Source organism: Wyeomyia smithii, chromosome 3 (genome assembly GCF_029784165.1).
Source record: "Wyeomyia smithii strain HCP4-BCI-WySm-NY-G18 chromosome 3, ASM2978416v1, whole genome shotgun sequence".
Taxonomy (NCBI): domain Eukaryota; kingdom Metazoa; phylum Arthropoda; class Insecta; order Diptera; family Culicidae; genus Wyeomyia; species Wyeomyia smithii.
This window is the reverse complement of record NC_073696.1, coordinates 6,185,182-6,200,789: the sequence shown is the minus strand read 5'-3', so window position 1 is coordinate 6,200,789 and position 15,608 is coordinate 6,185,182. Positions and strand designations below refer to the sequence as shown.

General features: G+C 36.9%; 1 protein-coding gene across 3 annotated transcripts in view; it reads right to left on the bottom strand.

Moving 5' to 3' along the window:
- Positions 1 to 15,608, bottom strand: part of LOC129730225 (neuronal acetylcholine receptor subunit alpha-7-like) — a 365,219-nt gene that overhangs the window by 148,005 nt on the left and 201,606 nt on the right. The gene's annotated exons all lie outside the window — the stretch shown is intronic.

Here is a 15,608-nt window from a genome sequence, read left to right as displayed (position 1 = left end):
TTCCAATTGCTTTGCTCGAGCTTTTCACCTGATCTCGGCTATGATTTACTGTGGGACGGCTTGTGAGCGTCCGGAGCTGGAATGGAGAAAAAGTTCAAACCGTCTGCTCTGTTGACCCTTGTTCTGAGGTTGCGCTGAGGTGCTGTCTCTCATTTCTTTCCGAATAGATTCGAGCTCGTCAAGCTAGCGGAAAATGAAGGAGCGCAACTTGAACTTCGTGGGGATTTATTTTTCCAGCTAAAAAATGGCTTCTGCTACGTTGCTCATTGCAAACCAGTACCTATACAAACACGTATCACGGATTCGATGACCGAAACAATCTGCATTCGATTCCGACAAGAGTCTCAGAGTCGAAACGCGAAAGCTGCTCTTTAATAAATACAATATGAACTAGAACAATTGATTCGGACAGTTTGGACTCTCGTAAACCGGAGCTACTTGGGCTTGTGATGCAAGAGGACAAAAAGTGTTCTCGGCTATCGAATAAGTGGAATGAGAACCAACTGGAACCACTCGAGATTCGAGGATAATTGATTATCGAGAGGCAAACCGGAGCTCATTTTCCTGCCCCTTCCGTCCAAAGCAGAGGGTTTTGACCTTCCATTTTTGGCTGCCTTCGCAGTTCGATTGGTTATAGTTGAAATGTCCATGAGATATTTCGATTATATTCAGCATTTTTTATCAGCTGGAAGTCATTCGAAATTGCCACTTTTTCTAGGTTGAGTCTGTTAGAAGGTTAGCTTCTACTTCAACGTGTATGAGAGATTTTAGCATAGAATTACATCTTACAATAGAGGGGTACACATTGAAAAACCGGAAATATCGAGAGCGTCAAGAAAATTATCCACTTTCGAATGCTTGAAACTCAGTCAGTTTTCAACGGGTTTTCTTCCTGCTACACCGCCGGTACCCGCATAACTGTCCCATACTGATTTTGGTCACTTTTGAGTTATCATCGGGAATCGATTTAATTGTTATCATATTTTTTGGAAAAAAATTAAAATTGATTCTTTTGTATGAAAAAACAAGGAAAAAATACCAAGTTGTTTTTGTCCCACTGCATAGTGGAACAAACTGCAAACATATAATTGCTGGAAATCCGAAAATTCACGAATAATATTAAATCGCCGTTTTCTCAACATGTTGTTTTTCATTATGGGACAGTTATCCGGGTACCGGCAGTACAGCAATCGATATCAAAATTAGCTATGCATCCAACAAAATGAGGAGAATTGAGATTTTATGATGCTAACTATTGTACTATTGAAAAATGTATAGGCTTGTTAAACCTGCAGACCTGCAGCTGATTTCAGCGCAGCAAGGCTAAGCAGGCGACTCATTCGATTACAGCATTCTACACGGACCAACCGGCGAATCGCAGCACTGCATAGCATTGCTAAGCATGTCCGGACATGTTAGTAATCTTATCTGAATTTGTCACGTCGCGCTTACTTTCAGCCTTTCCAGCTACTGCTAATAGCTTAGAGTGTACAGGTAGCGTGTATTATTATCGAAATGTCTTGTTTGCTTGCTTGCAGTGTGTGCGGAGCGGGGAAAAACTAGAATAACTAGAATCATTCCGTGTCATTGGTAAATAACAATCCAAAATCAGCGTTTTTCTTCAAGGTCACCATTAATTATTGAAAAAAGAATTGAAAGAGAATTATCACTGAAATTTTTCGCTCGCTCCACATCGTAATATTGATTAACCCCAATCTTGTGTATTTCCAAACCAAACCAGAAAAAATCAAAACGCTAACCTTGCGGTCCTGTCTTATAAAAACCTCTTTAACTATTTTTATTTGTTGGGAATGTTCAATCTTTTTCGAATACACGGCTGGTATTATTTGGGTGGATTTTGTTTTTCATTTTTTGTGCCCATTTATTTTTCAATACGATTCGCTTTGTATTAAATCTTACAGAATTCAAAACGCAAGTTCAAAACCGTCTGTAAATAAAACGCAGATTCTGTGAGTCCGTGTGCAGAATTTTAGTTATATGCAGATATTTGGATTTTTTCAATAGTTTCTGCAGATTTTTTTCAAAGTCTCAATACATTTTCGCAGAGTTTTGCCTGCGCGAGCGCAATTTCTTTGAATCGCGGATAGATTATTTCAGATTTCGAACAGATTTTTTTGTTTTTTTAAGCGGTTGTAGACATTAGTCAAAAACAGCTATCCTGAATTTTCTTTGTAATGAATTTTAATATGGGTGATTCATTTCTTTAACATTTTTTCCGCAAGTCATGGTTTTCTGGAAACCAGTCCAACATGAACAAGTTCTACCGTACGTTAGTATTTTCCGCCTCAAGATGATTCAAGAAGTCATGAATCGACCTCATAAGCCGTTTTGAGAGCTCTGAAATGCCAAATGTCAACCAATATGAATATTTCTAGAATCAAGATGATTGAAGATCGACCCTAGAAGTCTTTTTAAAAAGCAAGATGGCGTTTTCTGGTTTCTGAAAAGGAGCCTAAAATGATCAAATACAACCTACCAGAGTTTTTTTATAATAGGGATGATTCAAGGAGTCAGGAATCAACTCTTAAAGCCATTTTAAAATCCAAGATGGTAATAAACTGTTTCTGGAATCGAGATGATTCGAGAAGTCAAAAATCGAATCTCTAAATCATTTCCTGGTCTCCCTGGTCTCCTTGATCTCTCTAAAGGAGCTTATATTAAACAAATATCACCCAATATGAGTGTTGCTGGAATCGGGATGATTGAAGGAGTCCGAAAGCGACCCTAGAGATTATTTTAAAAGTTGGCGACTCCTGCTCTCTCAAAACGAGCCTAAATGACCAAATTACAATGTGAGTATTCCTAAAATCTAGATATCGCCAAGGAGTCAGAAATCGACCCTAGAAGCTAATTCAAAATCCAGGAAGGCGACTCCTGGTCTCTCCTCCTCTTTCTAGAATCGGGATGAATCGAGGAGTTAGGAAATGAAGCTATTTTTAAATTCAAAATGGCTATGGTCCCTGAAAAACGGTTCTTAATGAACAAATTCTATCCAATATGTGTATCTCTAGAATCGGGATGAATCGAGGAGTCAGAAATCGTCCCGAGAAGCCATTTTAAAATCCAACATTGCGACTCTTGGCCTCTAAGTTTAAACAAGTTTAAAATGACCAAATAGGACCCAATATGAGTATTTCTAGAATCGGGATTATTCGAGGAGTCAGCAATCTACCCTAGAAATCATTTTATAATTTCTAGCGATCTTTTACTTTTAGTTAGTTTTCGTGGTCTTTGCAAAACAGTCGTAAAAAACATATTCTAAAATCCAAGATGGCAACTCCTCGTCACTTGAAAGGAGCTCGAAAAGGTTAAATACCACACAATATGAGTATTCCTAGAATCAGGAAGATGTCAAGAGTCAGAAGTCGACCCTGAAACCCATTCTCAAATTCAAGATGGCGGCACCTCTCTACAGAGCAGCCTGAAATGAACAAATACCATCCAATATGAGTATTTCTCAAATCAATATGATTTAAATAGTCAGAAATCGACCCATAGAGCCATTTTAAAATTTAAGATGGCGACTCCTGGACCCTGAAAAGCAGCCTAAAATGACCACATACCACCAATTTCGAGTATTTATAGAATCTGGAAGATGTCAGGAGACAGAAATCGACTCTGGAAGTCATTCTAAAATCCATGATGGCGACCTGCTTCTTGGAAGTAGCCAAAAAAGACAAAATACGATCTAATATATATATTTCCAGAATTGGGATGACTCCATGAATCAGGAATCAACCCTAGAAGCCATTGAAAATTCCAAGATGGCGACTCCTGGTCTCTGAAAAGCAACCTGAAATGATCGAATATAACCCAAAATCAGTATTTTCAGAATCGAGATGATTCGAGAAATCAAAAATCACTCTTAAAAGCCAAGATAGCGACTTCTGGTTCCTGGGCAGGAGCCTGAAATGATCCAATATGAGCGTTTCTAGAATCAAGATGATTCGAATAGTCAGAATTGGACTCTAGAAGCCATTTTAAAATTCAAGATGACTCCTGGTCTATAGAAAAGAAGTTCTGTAATGAACAAATATGGCGACACCTGGTCTCTAGAAACAAGCCTAATCTGACGAAATGAAGCCCAATATCAGTATTTATAGAATCGGTATTTTTCGATGAACCAGAAATTGACCTTATCAGCAATTCCAAAATCCAATATGGTGATCGCTGGTGTCAGGAAAACAGTCTTGAATGAACAAATAGCATCCAATATGAGTATTTCTAGAATCAGAATGGCACCAGGAGTCAGAAATCGACCTCAGAGGTGACTTCTGGTCTATAGAATTAAGCCTAATCAAACCAAATATGCTGTTATCTATTACTTGATTCTAGCGAAACTGTTGAGAGACTCATTTGCGACACTTAAGAGATTCGTTCCCAAATTCTCAAAAAATTCTCCACAAACTCTTTATTTTTTCCTAACCTTTCCCAACCTTTTTCTAGATTATATTTTGCGTAACTCTAAATTTTTGTGAGACTTTTCCTAGTTTCTCTTCACACTCTTATTTAGTTACTGTTGAAACTTTCTAGATTTTTGTGATACATTGGTTAAACTTGGCCTTCATTTCATTGAAACTGTTTAATGACCTTTGAGAATTAACTATATCTTTTGTGGAATTATCAAACTTTAAAGCAATTGTTTTTTCAACTTTCTCAACTTTGAAGACTTAAAGCGACTCACTCAAGGTCATGTTCATCGCACACTAAGAAAAACTCCTGAGGATGTGTTTAAAGAACACATCCGAAACGGCGGCAAATAGATTAAGGGGGGCCCTACTCTGGAAGATCGAAAAATAAAAAAATTCCGTAATTTTTTTCGGATGTTTAGAGTAAAGTGATGTGTTCGGTTCGGGTATTTTGGCTATTGATTATGGTATATTTAGAGATATATTTTACGTGTCTTGGATACAAGGATAGTGAGTATTACGCTGTTGGCAGCGTTTCTCTCAAAACCATGTTTTTCAACAGGTGGTACGTTTTTCTTAGCATCCATCGAACCGATTTCGCTGAATTTTTTTTGCTTATAAAAATGGATTATCTAACTTGTTACATAGCCGTTTTTGAAAATTCCAAACATTGCCAAAATGGCGACCAATTGAGAAAAAAATTCTTTTTCATAGAAAGTCACTATTTAAAAATTCATGAAACATTGAAAAATTCAGATGTCGAAAAAAGGCTATGTAACAAGTTAGATAATACATTTTTACATGCTAAAAAAACATCACAGGAGGGTTGTGTGCAAAGCCACGACCGCAAGGTTGAAGTAGAATACATTTACAAGAAAGATAACCCGGCTGCTTGCGTGTCAGTCATTTCTAAATCGGATTTGTTTCGTATATACCGCTTGTTAAGCACAGTATCAACAAATCGTAATAAACATCATACTGCTGTGCATTTGCAGCAGCATTAAACCTCAGTTGCAGTTTATTATTAAGCATTCATTATGCTCTCCCAAATACATTTAGTAGCCTTGAAAAAGGGCGTTTGCTGCAATTACAACTTTCATTCAACTATTGCATAAATGCTTCATGGTCAGATATACCAGCTGCAACTACTACGCTATCCATAGCCATGCCACAGTTGTGGCCGCTATACGCTACCATTGGTATCCGCTGCCCCTGCATCAGCTGGCCTAGCTGCTATCGATGCTGAGATCCGCTGCAACTGCTGCGCTATCCATTGCTATGCACAGTGGGGAATCGCTGGCCATCAGCCAAAAAAATTTTTTTTTCGTTAGCTGTTTCATAATATTTTTCCTTTATTGCTATAACATTCAAGTGTCTAAATCCAAAATTTGGGCGCAATATAATGAAATCTGAATTTTTTATGACTTTTCAAAGCTTGGCGAACTGACGTTTTTTGTCTTTTTTTTTTGAAAAAAGTACATTACTTTGAAACGCTCTGTAGCTTCAAGGATAGCTTGGATTTTTTTGACGTCAGAGGAAAAGTTGTTGTAAATATTGTGCAAAACAAACCCTTTTCATTAGATATTGTAAAATTTGGTTATGGTAGGCCTGACACTAAAAAAAATTTAAATAAACCTGATTTTTGGTAGAAAAGTAGCTTAAAAGTTTAGTTGCCGCAGTTTGCCACGGTTGTGACTACATTCAAAATTTAGGTAAAACAAAGAACAGTCGTCGTACTCCGCATCTTTTCGTATTCATTTAGAACGTTGCGTCATTCCAGTGTCTTGGTTTTCAAATTCATACATTTGTTGAATTTTATTATGGAGCCTCCAATTTCAGCGGCACCACCTAATTCACTGTCTAGTAAGTTGTCAAGTCATGGTGTTATACATGTATTTAAATGTCCTCTTTCAACCATAGAACCCTGATTAGGAAGATAACATATATATGAAACAATGAAACATCGAAAATCACTAGAAGAAATGAAAATTGCAGCGAAAGACATTTTTCTTGCTGATAAGTATAATGAATTTCAAATTTTCTGGAAACAGAAGATTCTAGCGATCACAGCGGAAGATGATGATGATGATGACTTTTTCAATTTGTAATTAGTTTGTATTACTTATGTTGTTTTAGTTTATTTAAAAAAATATTTATATTTAAAATTTGTTTAGTTCGATGGGTCGTCCATAAATAACGTTTTTTTTTTAATGGGGAAGACGCCCGGTGGCACTACTTGTGGTCAAAGATCATATAATTCTATAAAAGGAAGAAAGTGCCAAAAAATATTAAAAATTGGGTTTCGTGCTTTATGGACGGCCCCAAACAAAAAATGGATGCCAAATTCGTGTTCAGCGCCCCAAAATTGTGTAAATACCAAGTTTTTGTCGCATTTATCGAAACTTTTTTTGCTTTGCCAGCCTTTGTATGGAGTCGCCCCACTGTGCTATGCCACAGCTGTGGCCGCTATCCACTTTCGCTGGTATCCACTGCACTGCTAGTGCTGCTGCTAAGGATGGACGACTACTGTTGTCGCTTTCTAGAACTTTTATGAGCGGCTTCGGCTGAAACAGGCTCTTATATAGGCCAAATAGCATATTTTAAACTGCAAGGTATATGATTATTTCGACCGTGCTTGGGAAGCAATCATATAACGACCAATCAGAGGTCTATTTTTCCGTTTTGACAAGGCTTAACTATTTTCAATAGTACAATAGTTTGAATAATAAAATTACAATTATCTTCATTTTGGAAGAATCTTAGAAGATTTTCCAATCTATTGCTGCAAGAAAGAAGGAAATCCATCGAATACTAACCGATTTATTAGCATTTGAAATTGGACATATTTTTCACTTTTTTCGGTTTAAGATTTTCATTTCACATCCCTATGTAGCCGAACTTCCTGAGAGAAGTATTCTACTTCAAAAAAATTCTACCACTACTGACAGCCAGACACAGAAGCCTGATCAACTTCACGTGTACGAAGCAGTCAGCGGCTTAGAAGCTTTTGATTTTCCAAAATTAACATTTAATTTCAACGATAATACATCATGCATAGACATAATTATATATGATCAGAGATTTAGAAAGAGGCTAACTCCAACGGTTACCCTCGCAGTAAATTCTAACCTAATAAACGATTTACAATTTACATTACAACATATAGACGGCAGGCCTGCCCTAACAAAAGCGAAAACAAACGAACAGTTAAATGCGCAAAGTCGTCGAAATTAACTCAAAAGCGAAAAAGCTAGCAATTCAATCGAACGATGTAATTTTCTCATACATCGACATGAATACATTTAAACAGAAAGGCAACGCTATTCTTCGGAATACTGCCATAATAATTTATAAGAAACCTGTTCAAGTTTCTACAGAGACAGATAAGCAGCATATTTAAACAGTACCATGACTCTGCAACTGGAGGTCATATCGGTATAAATAGATTATATAAGAAACTCAAGTCCCTTTACACCTGGCCAAAAATGAAGCAAACAATTTCAGATTACGTCGGAAATTGCAAGCTTTGCAAAATAAACAAACATGCAATACCTGTAAGAACACCCGTTGTAGTTACTACTACACCTAACACAGCCTTTGATGTCGTGTCCATTGACACCATCGGTCCGTTTGCACTCACTGAAAATGGAAACCGCTATGCAGTTACACTGCAATGTGATCTCTCCAAGTAAATTATTGCAATTCCCGTACCGGACAAATCAGCTGTTTCCATAGCTAAAGCAGTCGTGGAAAAATGTATACTTGTATTCGGACCAATGAAATGTATTAAAACGGATCGAGGTACCGAATACAAGGGAGTGTTTGATGAAGTATGCAAACTACTCCAAGTAAACCACAAATGTTCGACGGCCCACAAACTATCGGCGCTCTAGAACGAAACCATAAATGTTTAAATGAATTTTTGCGAATATTTGTGAACGAGCAAAAAAACAATTGGGATGAGTGGTTACCATTCTATTGTTTTTGCTACAATACCACCCCAAACATACAACATGATTTCACACCATGTGAATTAATATTTGGAAAAAAATGTAATACTTTTGAATTTTGCAACAATAACATAGATCCTTTGTGCAATCTCGAGTCATACCAAAAAGAACTGAAATTTAGATTACAAGTAATTCACAACAACGTCACGCAAACACTAAACAGAATTTTTCAGCAGAACAAATATGGTCAACAATAAAATAATCCACACAGACATAAGAGTAGGTGAAACGGTATATTTACAAAAAGAAAATAGACACAAGCTAGACCCAGTCTATTGTGGACCATTTAAAATCACAAAATTAAATTTACCAAATGCAACAATAGTTGACGAAGAAAATAAACAGCAGGAAGTTCATATCTCAAGATTAATAAAACATCGTTTCACCAACAAGTAATAAAGATTCCTTTCCCAGTAGGGGGAAGGGGCGAGTAGAAAATTGAAAAAAAAAGAAGATTAGGATCAGCAAAACAATAATGTCTGTTGTAACAATAACAATTAAAAATTGTGAGAGACACTTGAAGCAAGCCGAATAACTGTTAATCAATTTTGGCCCTTAGGGGAATGGTGTGAATTGTGCATTCCACATGTCATTAACTTCATTAACATTAACTTACTTCCAGCAGACCACCCCAGTGGAAAATATGCTGAGAAGGTCAATTCTACCCGGCATCGAACCTTCAGTTCAATGCCTGGAATTTGGAGCGACACAAAAAACAGAAGTGTCGCATTTCTGATCGACTGAACCATGCTGTTACCAAGAGTACAGTCATGGAGTTTCAGTGAATATATCTTTCTCTCTTTCGCATGTACACGATCATCGATTATGTGATCGTGTACATAGTATATATAGATATCGGTGCTTCAAGTGTCTCCAGTAGGAGACTTGTAAGAACATTAGGAAAAAATAAAGTATTCATTCTTCTCTAAACCGTCTCTGGTGCAACTTATTCAACCGAACCTCCAAGTTTGCTTATTGAACTGTTATGAACCGTAACACTTCTCCATGGCGCCTTCCGACCCATTCGGGTACGTCCGGAATAAGTCGATGCGTCCATCTACCCTTCGTGGAGTTGGACCATTCCTGCTGCCATCTGATCATCGATAATAATCTTCTAATGCCACGTATGCCCATTGTGTCACGTTGATCGAAGCATTCTACGTCTTCCTTAATGGCTATGCTGATTCGCATCATGCCGGACAGAACGCAGATTGCGTCGTATGACACTGTGCGATACGCGCTCGCAACCCTCAGGCACATGAGCCTGTAGGCACTTTCCAGTTTACCACGATAACTGTTGGTACCTAGCGCTTTGGACCACACTGGCCCACCATACCTAAGTATGGACGAAACCACGCATGCAAGAACTTTATGCTTGCTACCATACACCGCTGAGCTATTAGACATCATTCGAGATAGACCTGCAACGGCCGTTGAAGCCCTCTTACAGGCATAATGAACGTGACTCTTGAACGTGAGCTTATCGTCAACCATAACCCCTAAGAGCTTCAAAGATCGCTTTGAGGTAATGGTGCAGTCTCCGACTCTGACCACCGCCTGTTGCGCTGATTTACGGTTATTCACAACCGTGACGTCCGTCTTATGATGCGCTAACTTCAGTTTCCTAGAGTGCATCCAATCCTCAACCTTGCGTATGCAGTGCGCGGCCGTCAACTCGACCTCTTCGATCGACTCGCCGTAGACCTCTAGCGTTATGATGATGATGATGACTTTTTCAATTTGTAATTAGTTTGTATTACTTATGTTAAGTTTATTTAAAAAAATATATTTATTTAAAATTTGTTTAGTTCTATGGGTCGTCCATAAATAAGGTTTTTTTTCAATGGGGAAGACGCCCGGTGGCACTACTTGTGGTCAAAGATCAAAAATTGGGTTTCGTGCTTTATGGACGGCCCCAAACAAAAAATGGATGCCAAATTCGTGTTCAGCGCCCCAAAATTATATAAATACCAAGTTTTTGTCGCATTTATCGAAACTTTTTTTGCTTTGCCAGCCTTTGTATGGAGTCGCCCCACTGTGCTATGCCACAGCTGTGGCCGCTATCCACTTTCGCTGGTATCCACTGCACTGCTAGTACTGCTGCTAAGGATGGACGGCTACTGTTGTCGCTTTCTAGAACTTTTATGAGCGGCTTCGGCTGAAACAGGCTCTTATATAGGCCAAATAGCATATTTTAAACTGCAAGGTATATGATTATGTCGACCGTGCTTGGGAAGCAATCATATAACGACCAATCAGAGGTCTAATTTACCGTTTTGACAAGGCTTAACTATTTTCAATAGTACAATAGTTTGAATAATAAAATTATAATTATCTTCATTTTGGAAGAATCTTAGAAGATTTTCCAATCTATTGCTGCAAAAACGAAGGAAATCCATCGAACACTAACCGATTTATTAGCATTTGAAATTGGACATATTTTTCACTTTTTTCGGTTTTAGATTTTCATTTCACATCCCTATGTAGCCGAACTTCCTGAGAGAAGTATTCTACTTCAAAATTTCATCCAAATCGGTTCAGCAAATGCTGAGAAAAACGTATATATAGATACGTTGGGGTCATCCACAAATTACGTAAGGATTTAGGGGGAGAGGAGGGGATGTAAATTTTTGACGAATGCTTACGAAGGAGGAGAGGGGAATTTGAGAAAATCTTACGTGAGACTCAAAAATAAACAAATTTTCAAAACTAAAAATATATAAAATAATTCAAAAATATCTTGCTAAGACTCTAACAGGGGAATCCAGGGCAGGCAGTGAATCCACACTTGTTTACATGTTGTGAACTTAATTGGTTAACTTTTTCTGTATTTTATTCCTTAAGAGCTGGCTTAATATAAAAATAAGTTGTTTGTTTTTTCGAGAACTAAAGATGTTTTTTTTAATTTATTCCAATTCTTTTCCTAGAGAAAAAATCTTATATACGATGAGAAGGGGGAATGAAATTATACGATGTCTTATTTTGGGAAGAAGGATGGTCGGATATTCCGTAAAAAGTTCTTACGTAATTAATGGATGACGCCGTATCTTAAAGCAAAAATATCGTAAGTAAACGTGAACGAGATTGGGGAGGGGCTATCTAACAAAGCGTTGCGTCTCAAGCGAAAAATGTTGACCTGTCTATACACCTGACTTGTCTATACAAGTCAAAAATAGCTATTTTTGCGCTGCGTAATTAATGGACGTTTCCTAATTAATTCATAAAAAAATTAAAAAATAAATAGATATTAAATAAAATAAAGATAACAAAAAATTTCAAAACTATACAAGAACATTATAAATAAATAAATAAAAGAAATAAACCAATAATACATAAATAAAAAAAAACAAAAAAAATAAAATTCATGAAAAATATAGAAAAAACAAATTTGAATAATCAAGAATAAATGAATAAACGAATTAAAAAGAAATTTGAAACAATATATTTGGGTCATTCCATATGAAACAGGAAAAAGCACAAACTGGAACCATAACCGAATGTGCCCAAAGTTGGTAGAAGTATTTTTTTTTTCCTCTGTGTGAACTCATCACTGTGACCAGAGACATTTGATCTATTATGATATTGCCCAGGTGTTTTCTGTACTCCGCACTTCATATTATTGGCAGTATCATTATTGAAGTGAATGATACGCTTTTTCATTTATATCCGTGCTTGTGTGTGGGAGTTTTCCCCTTTCATTTCAAGCTTGCTGCTCTACTATACCGAGCCTCTTTCTATCCTACCAATATCGCCAAATCACAATTCCCAGAACTGAAGCTACACCCAACGTTCCTCTCTGACCAGGTTAATTCTAAGAGGGACTTATTATTTCAAGCGGAAGAAGTCTTATCGAAACCTCGTTTCCCGTGCCAATATCGCCAATTACAATTCCCTGTAGAGGATATATACTCCTGAGATCAGTTTTATTATAAGAAGGACTAATTTTGCCAAGAGGAAGGAGTCTAATCGAAACCCCGTTCCTCCTACCAACACCGCGTCACAATCACGATTCCCTGAAGAGGCACTCAATGCTTCACCTCTGGTCAGTATTATCATAAGTAGAACTTATATTTTGTCAAGAGGAAGGAATCTTATCGAAACCTCATTCCTCCAGCTAAGACCGCGCCATAATTACAATTCCCTGAAGAGAACTATCATAAGTTCTATATTGAAGGAAGGGTATGGAGTGGAGAACCTGAGAATAAACCCATGTTAAAGTCCTTTGACAACCAAATGGCCTGATTCTATTAAGATTCGGACCCACGCTAACATTGTCGCTTATCAAAGCGGACTCTGTAACCTTGCGGCTACGAAGCTCCCCAAGTATTCATCTAGTGACACTAGATGAAGTATTTATCTAGTGTCACTTTGGAAAAATCCCAATTTTGTTGTCGATTGGAATACCCCCTGCTCTGTGTGGCCTCCTATTTGTTGGATAATAATGCATTTTCCTGGGTCAAAACTTCATTGATTGGTTTTTAAATTTTAAAGACGAAAGCATACGAAAATACTGATAAGTAATTTAAAAAAATAACCTATGAATCCAAAAAAATAAAATTTTTGACCGGAAGTGTTGCCAGATTGATTATTTTCGTATCTCGAAAGTAAATTTGAATTTTTCTGCAAGAGTAGCAATTTTTTATGTTTAGTTTGATAGTTTCGGAAAATTTCACGTAAGAAACACTTATCACCCGGAGGTAATATGAGCCATTCTCAAGTTTTCTGATGATTTTTCTTACAAATTATAGACGTGAGACGTCCGCAAAATATTGGTAGGCGATTTTTGATGAAAATAGACCGAGAAATCCAGAAAAATTATTTTAGACCGCAAGTGTTGCCAGGAACATTATTTTTGTATTTACAAACTAAATTTATATTTTTCGGCAAATGCGGCTAATATTTTTTTAATGTCAAAAGTTTCGGCGTATATCTCGGAATACTTTACGTAAGAAACACTCATATCCCTGAGGTAGGTAAGGATTTACCACAGAACGGGCTGTATTCCAATCGACAACAAAATTGGAATTTTTCCAAAGTGACACTAGATGAATAATTCCCCCAACTTTGAGCAAAATCTGTGATGCTCGTGTTCAAACGGTATGTACACTTCGTATGGAATGACCCATTTGTATATGAAAAAGTTAAAAAAAAAAACAATATTATTTTTAAAAATTTGACAGCTTGGGTTTTAAATTGGCCTTTTGTTTCAAGTGGGTTAGTCAAAAATAAAATTCTTCTAAATTATTTAAAAACAATAAAACACTCTGCAAAATGAACAAAAGAAATTTTCTGTAAGGTGGTTCCAAAAGAATGTTAGGATATTTAATTGGAAAAAAAGCAATCGAACTGAGAATTGCTAAGCCATTTTCTTCGTTATAGAGATAAGTTTCCTACTAATTAACAATAAACTTAATTTTAATGGTTTCCGGAACCAACCTATTAAACAATAAGTGAATCACCCAAATAAAAATCAAGTTCAAGATGTCTGATAAACATTAGAAAGATTTACATGAGGTTTGGGGCCAGTTGAGAGTCTTTTTAAAAGTAAACTCTCGGTTGCCTAAAAAAAGTCCCAGTGAGACGATTTTCGCCCCAACATTGAACTCTAGATCTCGTTGTTTTATGCTTTTTCAAATCATTTTTCATCAAAAAAATACAAGAGGGTTGTGTGCAGTTTCACGACCGCAAGGTTGAAGTAGGATACTTTTACAAAAAAGATAACCCAGCTGCTTGCGTGTCAGTCATTTCTAGTAAATAAACATTGAATAATCAGATCAATCGAATTTTACGCTTCAACAAGGATTGACCATTTTCAATAATATAGTAAGTTGCGCATGGTTGGGGCTTGACAATTTTTAAATTTTGAGATGAAACTTTTTCGGGTGTCGTGCTCATGACCGAAGGAAAAAATAATTCAGTACGTTCTAAGGCACGGAAATAAAGTAAAATTTATAAATTTTACAAATTTAAAAATGTAAATTAACTCAAGAGAAAACATTAACGCTTTAATCATCAGGTTCAGGTTTCATCCTGAAACTGTGCGTTATCACAGACAGTGCGAACAAAGTATTCGTTGTGATAAAGTAAACAGTGAAATGCTGATATAACACTCAAAACTATACGGCTCACGCTTTGTTTGTTGTTTAATTGACATTGCAGTAGGAATTTCTGTTGATGGACTTGTTTAAAACAGCATAAAAGTGCAGTATTGCTCCTAAAGCGTTGCGATTTTTAACTGCTGTTTTCTCATCAGCACGAAAACGCAAATGGGACGGACTTGCTATGAGCGGCAATGCTGCTGCTAAGAGAGGACGACTACTGTTGTCGCTGCCTAGAACTATTATGAGCGGCTTCGGCTGAAACAGGCTCTTATATACGCCAAATAGCATGTTTCAATTGCAAGGTATATGATTCTGTCGACCGTGCTTGGGAAGCAATCACATAACGACCAATCAGAGGTCAAATTTTTCGTTTTGACAAGGCTTGACTATTTTCAATAGTACAATGGCGTGAAAAACAAATTACAATTATCTTCATCTGGGAAAAATCTTAGAAAATTTTCCAATCTATTGCTGCAAGAACGAATGAAATCCATCGAATACTAATCTTTTTATTAGCATTTGAAATTGGACATTTTTTTCACTTTTTTCGGTTTTAGATTTTCATTTCACATCCCTATGTAGCCGAACTTCCTGAGAGAAGTATTCTACTTCAAAAACTTTCGATTTCCCCAATTTCATGTACGCCCCCTTTGGTAAATTTCGAATTCGACGGTCAAAAAATCACAACTTTGAGCGCTTTGAGGCACCCCTAAATCATCTCCAATTTAGTTGAAATTTTGCACAGATAATTTTTTAAGCCTATAAACAAAATGTACATGGTTTTTGAAATTCGATGATGAATTTTTTCCATACAGTTACTGTCACCCTATTCTGCCTAATCGAGTCCAATCTGTACCAATGTTTGATGGATTGAGATTAAGTTTAAGCAGCGCGAACAAGTGCCGGAAATACCGTTTGTCTGTTATCCCAGAATGACCAAATACGATTCAATGTTTCTTCTGGAATCAGAATGATGTTAAGACCTGGCGTGGACCTGGAAAGCCATGTTAAAATTCAAGAGAGTGCATTTAAATTGGCCAAAAGCTACTCAAATTGGGAATTTCTAG